This window comes from Ranitomeya imitator, chromosome 1 (genome assembly GCF_032444005.1).
Source record: "Ranitomeya imitator isolate aRanImi1 chromosome 1, aRanImi1.pri, whole genome shotgun sequence".
Taxonomy (NCBI): Eukaryota; Metazoa; Chordata; class Amphibia; order Anura; family Dendrobatidae; genus Ranitomeya; species Ranitomeya imitator.
The window spans coordinates 615,306,567-615,320,651 of NC_091282.1; the positions used below are offsets into that span (position 1 = coordinate 615,306,567).

The window sequence follows — 14,085 nt, forward strand, 5'->3', positions numbered from 1 at the left end:
TACCAGTAACAGTGGAGGTCAAGATAAGGTCTGGATAGACCAAGCAATATTTCAGTGAGAGGTGCTAAAGAGGCAAATCAAGAACCCCCGCTTGACTGCAAAAGACCTTCAGAAAGAATTAGCAGACTATGGATTTGTGGTACATTGTTCTACTTTTCAGAGACACCTGCACAAATATGGCCTTCATGGAAGAGTCATCAGAAGAAAACCTCTCCTGCGTTTTCATCATAACAGTTTTCATCAGAATTATGCAAAAGAACAAGATCTAAACAAGCCTGATGCATTTTGTAAACAAGTCCTGTGGACCCATGAGTTTAAAATAGAACTTTTTGACCATAATGATGAAAGGTATGCGTGGAGAAAAAAGGGCACAGAATTTGGTCGGAAAAGATCATCTCGCCAACCATTAAGCATGGGGGTGAATCAATTGTGCTTTGGGGCTGTGTTGCAGACAATGGCACAGGGAACATTTTACAGGTAGAGGGAAGAATGGAATCAACAAGATTTCAACAAATTCTTAATGCAAGCCTAGCACCATCTGTAAAAAATCTAAAGCTGAAAAGAGGATGGCTTCTACAAATGGTTAATGATCCTAAGCACAAGTCAAAATCCACAGTAGATGACCTCAAAAAAAGCGCGAGCTGAAGGTTTTACAATGGATGCAAGACGGCCCAGGAATCTCACAGAACTGGAAGAATCCTTAAAAAAAAAAAAAAAAAAAAAAAAAATGGATGAAAATCCCTCAAACAAGAATTGGAAGACTCCTGTCTGGCTACAAAAAGCACTTACAAGCTGTGATACTTGCAAAAAAGGGTGCTACTAGGTTCTGCCCATGTTTGGTGCCCAAACTTTTAGATTGGACCATTTTTCCTTTTTTGTAATTTTTAAAATGTAATTACAAGATGAATATATAGCTGTCTTAAAGGAGGACTGGGGGGAGGGGGTGGGTTTGTTAATGGGGTTGACTTACCGTATTTTTCAGCATGTAAGACGACTTTTTGACCCCTAAAAATTGTCCCAAAAGTCGGGGGTCGTCTTATAAGCCGGGTACGGTGTGTGCAGGGAGCGATCCTGGATGTCGGCGTGTGGTTCCCAGGGTCTGGAGGAGAGGAGAGTGAAGGACCTTTGATGACGTCGCGGTCACATGAGCGGTCAGGTGACCGGTCACCTGACCGCTCATGTGACCGCGACGTCATCAAAGGTCCTTCACCCACTGCATTCTAAGGAACGGAGGGAGACGCTAGCAGCGCTGTGAGCCAGGGGCCGTCCGAGGGTGAGTATATCCATGTTTTTTATTTTTATTCTTTATTTTTTACATGAATATGGATCCCAGGGCCTGAAGGAGTCTCCTCTACTCCAGACCCTGGGAACCACACGCCGTATAAGATGACCCCCGTCTTATACGGCGGGCATATCCCAAATTCCATATTTTATATGGAAAAGTTGGGGGTCGTCTTATACGCCCAGTCGTCTTATACACCAGAAAATACGGTATTTGAAATTGAATGTATCCTGAAAGGATTGTATCCTGCTATGTTTATTTTCAATAAAAATCTATTTGAATAAAAAAAAAATTTATATATTTAAAATTTATAATAAAACAAAAAACTTTCTTCTCACCCCCAATGAGGGTGGTTTTTGTTGTCCTTTCTCACTCTCACACACACACAACATCAAAAAATAAAGCGAACACTAAAGTACCACATCCTAGATTTCACTGAATGAAATATTTAAGTTGCAAATCTTTATTCATTACATAGTGGAATGTGTTGAGAACAATAAAACATAAAAATGTAAATCAAAATGAATATCCCATGGAGGTCTGAATTTGGAATGATACTCAAAATCAAAGTGGAAAATCAAATTACAGGCTTATCCAACTTCAGTGGAAATGCCTCAAGACAAGGAAATGATGTTCAGTTGTGTGTGTTGCCTGCATGTGCCTGTATGAACCTCCTACAAAGCCTGGGCATGCTCCTGATGAGGCGGCGGATGGTCTCCTGAGGGATCTCCTCCCAGACCTGGACTATAGCATTCGCCAACTCCTGGACAGTCTGGGGTGCAACGTGACGTTGGTGGATGGTGCGAGACATGATGTCCCAGATGTGTTTAATCGGATTCAGGTCTGGGGAACGGGCGGGCCAGTCCATAGCTTCAATGCATTCATCTTGCAGGAATGTTGACACACTCCATCCACATGAGGTCTGGCATTGTTATGCATTAGGAGGAACCCAGGGCCAACCGCACCAGCATATGGTCTCACAAGGGGTCTGAGGATCTCATCTCTGTACCTAATGGCAGTCAGGCTACCTCTGACGATCACATGGAGAGCTGTGTGGCCCTCCAAAGAAATGCCATCCCACACCATTACTGACCCACTGCCAAACCGGTCATGCTGAAGGATGTTGCAGGCAGCAGATCGCTCTCCACGGCTTCTCCAGACTCTGTCACGTCTGTTACATGTGCTCAGTGTGAACCTGCTTTCATCTGTGAAGGGCACAGGGCGCCAGTGGTGAATTTGCCAATCCCCATGTTCTGTGGCAAATGCCAAGCATCCTGCACGGTATTGGGCTGTGAGCACATCCCCCATCTGTGGACGTCGGGTACTCAGACCATCCTCATGGAGTCGGTTTCTAACCGTTTGTGCAGACACATGCACATTTGTGGCCTGCTAGAGGTCATTTTACAGGGCTCTGGCAGTGTTCCTCCTGTTCTTCCTTGCACATAAGCTGAGGTAGCGGTCCTGCTGGTGGGTTGTAGCCCTCCTACAGCCCCCTCCACGTCTCCTGGTGTACTGGCCTGTCTCCTGGTAGCGCCTCCAGCCTCTGGACACTACGCTGACAGACAAAGCAAACCTTCTTGCCACAGCTGGCATTGATGTGCCATCCTGGGTGAGCTGCACTACCTGAGCCACTTGTGTGGGTTGTAGAGTCCGTCTCATGCTATCACGAGTGTGGAAGCACAACCAACATTCAAAAGTGACCAAAACATCAGCCAGAAAGCATTGGTACTGGGATGTGGTCTGTGGTCCCCACCTGCTGAGCCACTCCTGTATTGAGTGTGTCTTGATAATTGCCAATAATTTCCATCTGTTGTCTATTCTATTTGCACAACAGCATGTGAAATTGATTGTCAAACAGTGTTACTTTATAAGTGTACAGTTTGAATTCACAGAAGTTTGATTTACTTGGGAGCTGTATTCTGTTGTTTAAGTGTTCCCTTTATTTATTTTTTTAGCAGTGTGTTTGTGGCTAAAATACAAAGGAAATGTCATCTTTAACTTTGGGCATTTTAGAGATTTTTTTCAACTTGCTTAACTGTTCACAATAACAGTAATTTTAACCAGGGGTGCCCAAACATTTACATGCCACTGTACATGCGAATGTATGGGAGCGAAGACTGCTCCACTAAAGAAGGGTGCTGGCAACGTTATAAAGTTGTGATGGGAGGTGTATTCACAGTAGTCTCCCTTCTCCACCGTCTCTCTAATGATGTGCTATGGGTTCAGTGGTTTTACCGTGGGAGGGTGTATTGCCACCTCTTATGAAGCCCAACCTGTGGATGGATATCACTAATTTCCGAATATACTTGAAAAATAATCTACTTTTAATCAATTTACAAAATGCAAATTGAATGACCAAAGGAGAAATCTAAATCAAATGTAATAATGGTATGACCTCCCTATATATTAAAAACTGCCTCAACGTATCAATTCTTTTCAGTACACTTGCACAGTCATGGATTTTGCAGGATTACAGTCAGGTTTATGATTAACCAATGATGCCGAGCATCATTTTTATATGTGGATTGCAAATTGTCTCTTCAGAGAGGAAGAGGACTAGAACTCTAGTGCCACCTAATGGAAGTAGCAATCCTAGCAGTCAATGTTGACCCTTTAACGAGCCTTGTCACATGACTTAGGCTTCAAGTCTCCTCACCTCGACATGCTTATCATGTTACTCTCCGCAAGGAGAAACGATACTTCTTGGATCCCGGTCAGACGCCTCTCAATCAGCCAAACCAGATCTCTACTTTGTACCCTGAAACACAGTGTCTGCAAATTGAGATTCTGGTTTGGCTATTATCCCAAGTCATGTGACAAGGCTCGTTAAAGGGTCGACATTGACTGTTAGGATTTCTACTTTCAATAGGTGGCACTAGAGTTCTAGTCTTCTTCCTCTCTGAAGAGACAATTTGCATATTTCCCAGAGGAGCATTGCTGCTTTAAGTCTCCTCACCTCGACATGCTTATCATGTCACTCTCCGCAAGGAGAAACGGTACTTCTTGGATCCCTTATATGTAGATTGAAACAGAAACAGCTGTGTAGGAGGCTTAAAACTCTGTGAGGAATAACCAAACTGTACAATAAAGGTGAGGTTGTGGAAGAAAGCTTTGTCACTATTCATACACCATGGTGACTCTGGAGTACAGGTGTCTCCCAGGCAATATAATATTAATCTCTTTATTTATATAGCGCAAACATATTCCGCAGCGCTTTACAGTTTGCACACATTATCACTGTTCCCGATGGGGCTCACAATCTGAATTCTCTATCAGTATGTATTTAGAGTGTGGGAGGAAACCGGAGTACCCGGAGGAAACCCACTCAAACACAGGGTGAACACACAAACTGTTATGGAAATTTGGTTTGGATAAATCTATCCCGTGTGTGCTGCGGCCGTTCCCAATAAGACTGAGTATTTTGAGCGCTCATCAAGAATAGACTGTACACTATGGTGACAGAATAACATTCCATCAATACTGATTTATTGTACATACTTGGTTTTATAATTGCATATAGAAAGGGGGTGGTTAGTTAATTACCATATTAAGCTCCTTTGTTATTGGTTATCTAAATATATATGGAATATTGTGATTAATGCACATATGAATGCTGATTAAGCAACTAAAGTGTAGCTGTCTCCATTTTCTGCATCTAGGACAAAGTCTGATCATCACTTAGTACATCTGGTGCTCTTCCGCTTTTTGCTTGGAAAGCCCCAAAACAGTCTTGTCTGGCTTATATCAGTTTGTTAGCCATTTTAAGCAATTGATTATAGTGTATATATTAGCTGTGAGTATATATGAGTTTACTAGATGGTGGCCCGATTCTAACGCATCGGATATTCTAGAATATGCATGTCCACATAGTATATTGCACAGCCCACGTCGTTTATTTCCCAGCCACGTAGTATATTGCCCAGCCACGTAGTGTATTGCCCAGCCACGTAGTGTATTGCCCAGCCCGCGTAGTATATTGCCCAGCCACATAGTGTATTGCCCAGCCCGCGTAGTATGTTGCCCAGCCCGCGTACTATGTTGCCCAGCCCGCGTAGTATGTTGCCCAGCCCGCGTAGTATATAGCAATGTGGGCATCATATCCCTGTTTAAAAAAAAATAAAAAATTTTATAAAAAAATAGTTATATACTCACCTTCCGTTGGCCCCTGGATCGCGTGCTCCGGTCTCGAGTGCATTGCAGTCTCGCGAGATGATGATGTAGCGGTCTCGCAGACCGCTACGTCATCATCTTGCGAGATCACAATGCATGGACCAGTCAACAGAGCGTCGCGAAGAGCGGGAAAGGCGTCGGAAGGTGAGTATATGATGATTTTTTTATTTTTTTTTATTATTTTTAACATTAGATCATTTTACTATTGATGCTGCATAGGCAGCATCAATAGTAAAAAAGTTGGTCACACAGGGTTAATAGCAGCGTTAATGGAGTGCGTTACACCGCGGCATAACGCGGTCCATTAGCACTTCCATTAACCCTGTGTGAGTGCTGACTGGAGGGGAGTATGGAGCGGGCACTGACTGCGGGGAGGAAGGAGCGGCCATGTTGCCGCCGGACTGCGCCCGTTGCTGATTGGTCGTGGCAGTGGTTGTGGGCTTTTTGCCACGACCAATCAGCGACTTGGATTTCCATGACAGACAGAGGCCGCGACCAATGAATATCCGTGACAGAAAGACAGACAGACGGAAGTGACCCTTAGACTATTATATAGTAGATATGCAAGTGAGATCTATATGAAATATATATATATTTCCATCACAATCCCCCCTTAGATGTCTCTTGCCCTAATCCTAACCTCCGTCCCAAAGCGCTGCAACTCTTTTGTGCTGCCGGCGAGCTGACGCATACCTAGCGCATACACCCCACTCCGTACAGACTTTTGCAAATGGGCGGTCAGGAGATCTGTCCCGAACGGGGGTTCATGGCATTGTAATTATAGTCTTAGTCAACAGCATGTGTAGTCAGCGGTGTGTATTCTTTATCAGGTAGGTCATCTATCTGGTCAGGCAGGGCATCCACAACATCATTCTGGCTTGGGTGTATCTTCTGGTTTGGGAGCTTTCTTGCAGTACAATGCGTGGATCCAAGTGGGTCAGTTTCACAGAGGTTAGTGTCATCAGCAGCACTTGGAAAGGACCATCATATCTGGGATCGAGTGGTGTTTTCCTTCCAAACTTTTTCACCAACACCCAGTCTCCTGGCTTCAAGGAGTACCGGATACTGAATCTGGATCTGGCAATGAAGAAAAAACTCAAGAATGGATATTAGCAAGTTTCTTGGTGAGTTCAGTTACGTAAGCAGACAAGTATCATACAGCTGCTGAGGGAAGAATACCCCTAACCTGGGACTAGACCCAAACAAAACATATGGTAACAGCTTTTCTGGGCCTCTGGGAGTGTGCCTTACACTAAATAGTGTGATTGGGAGTGTCTCATGCCATGGTTTTTTTTGTCTCTTGGGCAACTTTCAACATCCTGTTCTTAAGTGTACCGTTTAGTCTTTCCACTTTCCCGCTACTCTGGGGGTGGTAGGGAGTGTGGTGTGTAGGCCTAAATTGACCCTACTGCTGACCAAATCTCTCGTGTTAGATTTGCTGTGAATGCGGGTCCCTGATCACTCTGTCACTTCTGGAACCCCATTTCTGCACACTATCTCTGAGAGTAGCTTCTTTGCACTAGTCTTCGCCGACTGGTTTCTTGCTGGGAAAGCTTCTGGCCATCCTGAGAACACGTCCATGACCACAAGGGCATATTCAAATCCTCCACTTGGCGGCATCTGGATGTGGTCTATCTGGATCCTCTGGAAGGGGTACAATGGTCTGGCAAGATGGTGTGTGGGAACTTTCTCCACTCGTCCAGGTGCATTTGCAGCAGGTCAAACAGCTGCTAGTGAATTTAGCTGTTAGGGTGGAGATCCCTGGAGCGAACCAGTAGGCACCTATCAGATCATTCATCTGTGTCTTTGATCTGTGTGTGGGCCCATGTGCCCATTGAGCCACCATAGGATACATGCTTCCGGGTAAACAGGGTTTGTAGTTTGAGTATACCCTTCCTTCTTGATGTGTTGCACCCTTCTGCATCCAACTCTCCTCCCCCTCCTTTGGATCTTGCTCCTGCAACTTCTTAAACAGGTCCCAAGATGTCATCTTGTCTGGTGTCTTGTCCTCAGTTGCCATGTAGTAGCCATCCGGCTCTACGACCTCTCCCACTTCTCCATATTGTCTTCCTTTGGCTGCTTCTTTGGCTGCCATATCCGCCATGTTGTTGCCCCGTGCCTCTACTGTGTTTAGTTTTCCATGCGCTTTGACTTTTATTACTGCCACCATTTTTGGAAGTTGGACTGCGTCCATTAGGTCCCTGATGGCTCCATGATGCTTCACGGTTGTTCCGCTTGCTGTGATGAAGTCCCTTGCAGCCCAGATGGGTCCAAAGTCGTGTGCAATGCCATGCGAGTACCTTGAATCAGTGTATATGTTTGCAGTTTTGCCTTCTGCAATTTGGCAGGCCTTCGTTTGCTTTCTCAATTCTGCTTCCTGGGCTGACAGGTTAGACGTCAGGCTTCTGGACCACAGGATTTCTCGATTGCTGGTCACTGCACATCCCGTGTGGAATCTTCCTTCATCATCTGCAAATCTGGAGCCATCTACGTAGAGGATCAACTCTGGGTTGGTCAGTGGTTCTCCTGCCACATTGGGTAGTCCTGCTGTTTCCTGCTGCATGATGCTAAAGCAATCATGGTCATCAGTCCGGAGCAAATCCAGATCCTTATGAAAAGTATCATGCAGATTTTGATCTGAAGGGTCCGTATCCGCATCCCCCTTGGGAGTGGGAGTAGAGTGGCCGGGTTAAGGACTGTGCATCTGGAGATGGTGACATGGTCAGGCAGGAGTAGAGAGCACTGGAGACTAAGTTGCCTGGCAGTGGAGAGATGTTTCGGCTGGGTTTGGTTGAGAATTGCTGAGATGTCATGCGGAGCCAGGATTTCCAGTGGATGTCCAAGAGTGATGTCAGAGGTCTTGTCCAGGAGGGCTTGTGCTGCAAATACTGCTCTCATGCAGGAGGGGGCTTCCTTTGCAACTGGATCAGGGCGAGCTGAAAAGTAGCCTAGAGGTCTCTGCTTTCCTCCGTGAAGCTGCGTCAGGACTCCAGTAGCATGGCCTTCTTTTTCCATGAGGTAGAGACAGAATGGCTTCTCGTAGTCAGGTAGGCCTAGTGCTTACGCTGAGACTACAGAGTCTTTTAAAGGGAACCTGTCACCCCGTTTTTTGAGATTGAGCTATAAATACTGTTAAATAGGGCCTGCGCTGTGTGTTACTATAGTGTATGTAGTGTACCCCGATTCCCCATGTATGCTGAGAAATACATTACCAAAGTCGCCGTTTTCGCCTGTCAATCAGGCTGGTCTGGTCAGGTGGGCGTGTTCACAGCGCTCTTTTCTTCCCCAGCTTTCCGTTGGTGGCGTAGTGGTGTGCGCATGTCCAAGGTCCGAATTCCCTGCGCCCACGTGAAGACACAGCGCGCGATCTGCGCTGTAATCCCTTGCATCGGTGGGGGCGGCCATCTTCCTGTGGCCGCGCGTGCGCAGATGGAGTACTCTGCTGCACGGGGCTTCAGGAAAATGGCCGCGGGCAGCCGCACGTGCGCATTAGAGATCGCGGCGGCCATTTTCCCAAAGCCGAGTTTGCATCTGAAGGCTGCATATGTTAGGAGGAATGGGGTTACATTGATGCAGTCGTACAGAGGCTGCATCAGGACTGAGGCATGAGGGATCCAGGCTCTGCAATACGAAACTAGGCCAAGGAAGGCCTGTAGCGCCTTTGGAGTTGCTGGAGGAGGCATCTTCTCCAGTGTGGTCTTCCGGTCATCTGTCAGGTGTTTCGTCTGCTGAGCAATACAGTGCCCCAGGAACGTAACTCGCTTCAGACACCACTGGACTTTGTTCTTTGAGACCTTGCAGTGCTGCTCCGCCAGGTAGAGTAGGAGAGACACAGAATGTGCTTTACACATGTCAAAGTCAACTGCACAAAGGAGTAGATCGTCCTCGTATTGTAGCAAGGTTACTTCTGCATGTTCTGTGATCCAGTTGGCGAGGCCTGTGGTCATTGCCTTGGTGAATTGTGAGGGGCTGTTCTGGGCCCCCTGGGGCATCACCGCCCATGTGTACTGTGCCCCCTGGTGCGTGAAGGCAAACAGGAACTGGTCATCCGGATGAAGGGGAACACTGACAAAAGCAATAGCCAGGTCATTCACTGTGAACACTGTTGCTGTGGAAGGTACATTTGAGAGCAGAGTGTGCGGATTCAGCACAGTTGGGGTTTCAAACACTGTAGCGTCATTCACAGCTCTCAGGTCATGTACCATTCTGAACTTTGCTGGCTCTCCTTTTACAGTCTTTTTCTTGACCGGGAAAAGCAGGGTATTGCAAGGAGATGTGCAGGGGATGATGACCCCTATTTCCAGGAAAACCTTCAGTTGGTCTGAGACAGCTTGACTCTGGGCGATGGACTGGGGATACTGGGCCTTACGAGGATATGGAGTGCCTGGCTTGAGTGATACTAGTACTGGGGCAACTTGAAGTTTTCCCACGTCCTGGGTCCCTTAGACCAGAGGTCCCCAACTCCAGTCCTCAAGGCCCACCAACATGTCATGTTTTCAGGGTTTCCTTAGTCTTGCCCAGGTAATAATTGCATCACCTGTGCAATGCAAAGGAAATCCTGAAAACATGACCTGTTGGTGGGCCTTGAGGACTGGAGTTGGGGACCTCTGCCTTAGACCATAGACTTTCTGATAATACGTCCAGTGCCTCCTTGGGTAGACCCTAGTTGTTTTAGGTTCTTGTAGGGCCGCCAGCATGACTGACTCTATTTGGGTCAAGGGTGAGGGAAGTGTCATGGTGCCATCTTCCTGGAACACTACGGTCGTTTTCAGCTTCTGTAGTAGGTATGCTCCCATCCAGTTGAGTGGATAGGTCCTTGACACCACAAACTGGGACAGGATAGAGTGTCCTGGCTGAGTTCACACGCCCAGAGGCTTTGTAAGCTGAGAATGTCTGACTTGACCATCAATGCCTATGCAAGACACAGAGGATTCTGATAGGCAGGTAGGGTCAGGGAGTTCAACATGTGTCATCACACTTCTTGCTGCACCAGTGTCCGCAAGAAAAGATCTGACAACTGCTTCCACTTCCAGGGTAATTTGGGGTATTGGTCCTGCAGATGGGGTGTTACATGTCAGGAGCGTGGTGTCTTGCGGACCTGGCTTGCCCCTGTCCTATGGACGGGGTACTTCACTGCTTACTTTGTCTGTTCCTTGGCCTGCTCCTCTGGGCAGGGTCTTGGGTTGTGGTGGTGCTCTGCACTGGTTCCGGTAATGGCCCAATCTGCCACAGTTGAAACATCTGACACGTCTTCTTTCTCTGTACTGTGGTGGCTCATCAGGGTCTGTGGCCACCATGAGAGGGGCCGTCTTCCGTACTCCTGGTTGGGATTCGATTCCCTTGGCTACTGTGAGCAGGGTGTCCATTGCTATGGACCTGTACTTGGGCCTAGACACTATCAGTGGTTTCCTGGTTGGCTCTCTTAAGCCATGCACGAAGGCCTGTGCAAACATTTGTCTCTGTATATGGTCATGAATGGTGAAACCCAAGTCTTGAAAAACTTGCATTACTCAGCCATGAAAGTTCTCTACAGACTCTGTCTTGTCTCATATCATGTAAGCTGAGGGCTTGTCCTGCCAGCCTGCCTTTGGACCACTTTGAGTTGTTCAATCAGCTTCAGCCCTGACTCCCAGGTGTGTACATCTCAGTCTGCTGAAAGCTTGAAGTGTCTCTTCATGATTGTCCAGAATGCATCTCCTGCTTTTATTCCTATTTCGGCCCAGAGATCATTCCAGGTGGCTGCATATGTCCACTGGTTCTGCTGCATTCTTCTGTAGAATGGCATGGGGTGCATCTCTGGGTCTGGAAGATTGTTCAAAATGCTGGTCACCTGACTTGGGGTGAAGCGCACATAGTGTAATGTTGCTGCTTCTATCTGCCCCTGCATTCCTAGTGCATGTGGGTTTCTTTTTCTAGTACTAGGCAGCATGTATGACGTTCTGTCTCCTTCCTCATCAGAGGAATAGTTGTGATAGCGCATACTGGGGTCAAGGACTGGCTGATATTTGGTCTTAGAAGTTGCCTTTTTGTGTGATGATGCCCCCCCCTGCTGAAACACTGGATTAGGCTTATAGTTCCATGATGGCGTAAATGTGGGCAGCTCTGACCGATGCAGAGTTTGTATGTTGTCAGCAGGTGAGGATGTCTGCCCTCCCCCTCTGCATCCGGGCTTGAGCTGCCCCCCTGCCTGATGTGTCTGGAGGTTGCCTACTGTACTGTGGGCATTGTCCCATTCGTCCCCCGATATCATGACTGGCAAAGGCTGGACTGTACTTGGGACATAGAAGGTGCCTTGTGCTGTAAGCACTGGATACAAGGACACCACACTGTTTGAATTTGGCATTTGCCCAACTGGCAGCAAAGGATGGTGTGAAAAAGGAGGAGATGCAGAGAAGAAAGGAGGAGGAGATGAGGGAGGATGAAGAGTGTGGAGAAGAAAGAACAGGAGGAGATAGATGTGGCAGAGAAAGAGGAGGATTGAGAGGTGGAGAGGAAAGAGAAGGAGGGGGAGAGAGGTGTGGTGAAGGAAGAGAAGGAGGAGGGAGAGGTGGAGAGGAAAGAGAAGGAGGAGGAGGAGAGAGAGATGAAGAAGAAAGAGATGAAGAGGGAGGAGGAGATGAAGGGTGCGGAGAAGAAAGAGGAGGTGGAGGAGAGGGGTGTGGTGAAGAAAGAGGAGGAGGAGGAGTGGAGGGGAGAGAGAGGAGGAGATGAAAATGAAAAAGGAGGAGAAGGGAGTGACAGAGGAGGGGAAAGAGGAGAGAGTTACTCCCCTTTTGTGCAACCTGAGAGGCATGGTTGGAACAATGATGCCTTCTCTCTGTAGGGATGGTCGGGTTGCGCCATATACTGCACAAGTCTCCCTATACAATGGATTCTGCTGAGAGCAGACTGCACATGTCCAATGACGCTGATGGCTTAACACCTTTTCCCATCTTGTACACATTAAAATCACTTCCTGATTTGTTCACATATCGTTCAGTGCTTCCTAAACTATGTAGCTCTGCTGCTTTATACCATCTATTAGCATTCAGCAATTTCACATCAACTAACTTCCCTGTTTTTCCTTTCTCAATACGTCACGCCATTCCGCAGTCTGAAGTCTGCCATTTTTATGAATCTCACATACTTTATACCTTCTAAAATTCTTCACATAGTTAACACCTTCTTGTTCTGCCACTATCTGGGGGCTGTTTTCTTTTCAGGAAGTAAAAGACCCTCCTGCTGCTTGGCCACCTTATTCCCCATGGCAAAAACAAAAATGAAAAACAAACAAAAAAAGAAAAAAAAACAACAAAAACTTCAAAAAAGTTGGTATACAAAAAAGAAAAAAACTTTAAAAAAAAAAAAAAAAAGCTCAGTACAACTTCAAAAAAGTTGGTATAAAAAGAAAAAACTTAAAAAAAGGTCGGTACAAGAAAACAACAAACTTAAAAGTTTTGAAAGTTTGGTACAGAAGGAAAAACTTCAAAAACTAAAAAAAAGTCTTAACAACTTCTAACACTTCAGTCTGTGTCCAGATGCAGACACACACACTTCCCCTTTCTTATGCTGGCGTATCCAAAGTCACTAAAATCACGTATCTAAAAACAAGTAGCTCACAGCAATAGTGATAGATACCACTCAGTTTCACTTCCTCAATATTCCTAAGGTGCAACTAGCACTTATCTCAGAGTGCAAAAAACAGATGTGACAGTGTGATTTACAATGGATATATCATTGCTAACAGCAAAAGGAGAAGTGCGGAAAAGAGAAAAAAACTTTCCTTTGCAACTTTATGCACTTAAAGCAACAGTACATGACATGAACAAGAACAGATAGACAGACGTCCGGGAGAAATCGATGCCCTCTTTATTATTCTGTGACACTTGCAGGCCGCTCTGGGAACAGACAACTGTCGATTCTCACTGGGCACACCTGTGCCCAGGCCGCCTGGGTGACAAGCACGACAAGTGGGGATCCTACCACCCCGGTCCGGTGGTCCTGACTGGCTCGCTGGCTACGGGAATCTGTGGTAGTCCTCTAAGTTATCACCATCTGAGCCTGGATGCTGGGACTGCCTGTCCCTGACCCTCCTGGATCTACACAAACACGGAACACATACACGGCACACAGCAGACACCTTGGCTTATATCCCAAGGTTTGGATGTTGTCCTTGGTGGGATTTGAATCCAGGACTCAAGCGCTGCAAGTCTGCAGTGCTAACCACTGAGCCACCGTGCTCAGGCAAGGACTTCAAAGCAGACTGGGATTTTAAAACGGGCTTTTTATGCTCTTTTGAAGAATCATTAAGAAATGAACATTGAGACAAGTAGCCACAGTGGTCAGCCAAGGAAACTTAGTGCAGCAGATAATGGTCTCATTCTTATTACTTTTTCAAATAGGCAGATATCCAACAGTGCCATCAGCTCAGAACAGGCAGCAGCCTGACCCAGCTACACCATCTACTGCTCGGAGAAGTCTGGCCAGAAGTGGTCTTCGTGGAAGATTTGTAGTCGAAAACACTATACCTACTACATGGAAACTAGGCCAAGTAGCTGAACTGTGCAAAAAACATAGAAACTGAGGTGCATAAAAATTGATGCAGGTGCTCTGGACTGATGTGAAATTTTTGACTATAACAGTAGGGAGGGCTG

General features: G+C 46.5%; 1 protein-coding gene across 1 annotated transcript in view; it reads left to right on the plus strand.

Moving 5' to 3' along the window:
- ZFYVE26 (zinc finger FYVE-type containing 26) overlaps positions 1 to 14,085 on the plus strand; it is a 155,252-nt gene that overhangs the window by 68,502 nt on the left and 72,665 nt on the right. The gene's annotated exons all lie outside the window — the stretch shown is intronic.